This window comes from Piliocolobus tephrosceles, chromosome 21 (genome assembly GCF_002776525.5).
Source record: "Piliocolobus tephrosceles isolate RC106 chromosome 21, ASM277652v3, whole genome shotgun sequence".
Lineage (NCBI taxonomy): Eukaryota > Metazoa > Chordata > Mammalia > Primates > Cercopithecidae > Piliocolobus > Piliocolobus tephrosceles.
This window is the reverse complement of record NC_045454.1, coordinates 21,120,324-21,122,907: the sequence shown is the minus strand read 5'-3', so window position 1 is coordinate 21,122,907 and position 2,584 is coordinate 21,120,324. Positions and strand designations below refer to the sequence as shown.

Sequence of the window (2,584 nt, the reverse complement as noted above, 5' to 3'; positions counted from 1 at the left end):
CAGCCTCAGATTTCATCTTAAGTATTACAATGCTTGTGCCCTTTAATTAATTTTTCCTACATATTTTGATAGTTACATTGAGGCCGGGCCCAGTGGTTCACAGCCTCCTCTTTGGGAGGCTGAGGCGAGCGGATCACGAGGTCAAGAAATTCAAGACCATCCTGGCCAACATGGTGAAACCCCGCCTCTTGAAAAATACAAAGAATTAGCCACTCAAGGTCAAGTGCTGACTCATGCCTGTAATCTCAGCCCTGTGGGAGGCTGAGGCGGATGGATCACAAGAGGTTAGGCGTTCGAGACCAGCCTGGCCAACATGGTGAAACCTTGGCTATAGTAAAAATACAAAAATTAGACCCTGAAGGTCATGTCCAAATGAGAAAGACATTGTTTGGCTCTAACTGTCTGACACTAAGAAACAGTGCAGACTGGCCAAGTGAGGTGTCTCACACTTGTAATCCCAGCAGTTTGGGAGGCCGAGGCGGATGGATCACCTGAGGTCAAGGGATCGACACCAGCCTGACCAATATGGTGAAACTTTGTCTCTACTACAAAAAAAGTACAAGAAAATTAGGCAGTCATGGTGGCACACACCTGTAAATCCCAGCTATTTGGGAGGCTGAGGCAGGAGAATCGCTTGAACCCTGGTGGCAGAGGTTGTGGTGAGCAGAGGTCAGCCTGTATCAAGCTTCTCCTTGTTCTAAGTGTGAACAGCTAGTCTGTATCTTCACCGAAGCATATTTAAAAATCAACCTTAGGAAGGCCCTTGGCCACCATAATCCTTCCACACTAGCAAAAGCCCAGACTCAGAGACTAGGCGTCCTTCTGCCTCCCACTGGAATGCCTTCCCCCCGGATCTCCAAGGTACCAAACCGCTCAGGGGCAGCTGAGACAGCCCTACTTCTGGGAGTCCTCCCCAACCCCTGAAATCACAGGCATCTCTGCTGTCCCTGCCCTTCATCCACATCACTGAACAATTCATTGCACACATCTCTGTACTTTTATTTAAACTGTTCCATGTGTGTTTACAATTAACTACTTCCTGAATGACTGCGGTATGGATGGAGCAGAAAGGAATGCTGAGGGAGGATTCCTGTTCGAATGAGCCCCTCTTCCAGAATGAGAATGAACTTTCCCCAGTACCAACAAGGCAGCCTCCAGGGCAGGAAAAGGTAACGGGATCCAGCCTGCTGACATCCAAGATGGAATTACAGGTAACTCTCACCTCTTTTTTGACTGTCAGGTGGAAACCCCCTCCCCACGAGGTGAAGCGGAGTCCGCTCCAGAGCCCCACAGTTGGGGTCGGGGATGTCACAGAAATCACCGGGGCAGCCAATTCCCATCCACAGGGGACCCAGGATGACCCAGCACCCTCAAGCTCAGCCCCAAGCTCGGGCCAGGGAGTGAAGCCCTTGTCCCCAAGCAACAGAGTGAGGGTTTGTCTCTAACCCTGTGGGCTCCAGTGAAAGGAAAATGGCCTGGAGGTGCCCACAGGAGAGCACCCCAGTTCTGAGACAGCTCTACGGCTCCCAGCCTGAGTCCCTGTGAGTAACACAAGGATGCACAGAGGGGCATGCTGCCTGCCTATAGGGCACTCACGGAATGCGGGTGCACACTGCGGATCCTGAAGCCGGTCAGGTAACGAGGTGCAGAAGTGTGGGGAAGACCTGGAGGGAGGCCTCCCCGGGGGCCAACCAGCTGGGGCCACGGATCAGAAGTGCTTCTGACATTAATAGGACACACGTAAGGTGTGTAGGGTGGGTAGTGGATGTGACCACAGAGGCCTCTGGGGATTGTAGTTTTGGAGCTAGAGAGGCGGGCAAACAGTTGGGTTTGCCCACACAGGGTGCCTCCGACATCTGCACAGCGCACACAACCAAGCTTAGGAACCCACTGTTAAGATGCCCAAGTGACACGGACAAGTTTCTCCTCTGCGAGCCAATGAGATCTGCTGGCTGACAGAGCATCGTGGGACCACTGAAGGATTCTGGAAAATGTGGTCCCGGGTGGTCACTGTCCACTGACCTTCGCCTGTAGGTGAGCATGCAAGTCTCCGTCCTGGTGCGCCCTTCCCCTAGCAGATGCCCGGTTGGGGCAGAAGTGCCTCAGGGAGAGGCGATGCTCTCTCAGGGCTCCCAGTTTGGGGGTGACACCACCCCTATGTCCCCTAGAGTAGGAGGGTGTACCAGGACAGGGAACCCTATGGCTGTTTTCAGGGACAGCAAGACTGGCTTGGGGAAAACTCCCAGAATGGAGATAGGGAGAGTCTGGTCACATTTCCCCAGGTAGGCAATGCTGGCTGGACTTGGGTGAAGAGCAAAAGATCTCCTGGTGATAGGGGGGGTGAGGATCGGAAGCTTGAGCCAGAAATTCCCAAGGTGTTTTTTTGTTTTGTTTTGTTTTCGTTTCTGAGACAGAGTCTCCCTCTGTCCCCCAGGCTGGAGTGCAATGGCGCGATCTCGGCTCACTGCAACCTCCGCCTCCTGGGTTCAAATGATTCTCCTGCCTCAGCCTCCCAAGTAGCTGAGATTACAAACACCTGCCACCATGCCCAGTTTTTTTTTTTTTTTTTTTTTTTTTTTTTTTT

The 2,584-nt window shown here is 52.4% G+C and overlaps 1 long non-coding RNA gene across 1 annotated transcript in view; it reads left to right on the top strand.

Moving 5' to 3' along the window:
- Positions 1-234: 234 nt before the first annotated feature.
- LOC111530927 overlaps positions 235-2,584 on the top strand; it is a 2,798-nt gene continuing 448 nt past the window's right edge. The window contains exon 1 of the long non-coding RNA XR_003307032.2: positions 235-2,034. This is a non-coding gene — a long non-coding RNA (uncharacterized LOC111530927). The remainder of the gene's footprint in view (positions 2,035-2,584) is intronic.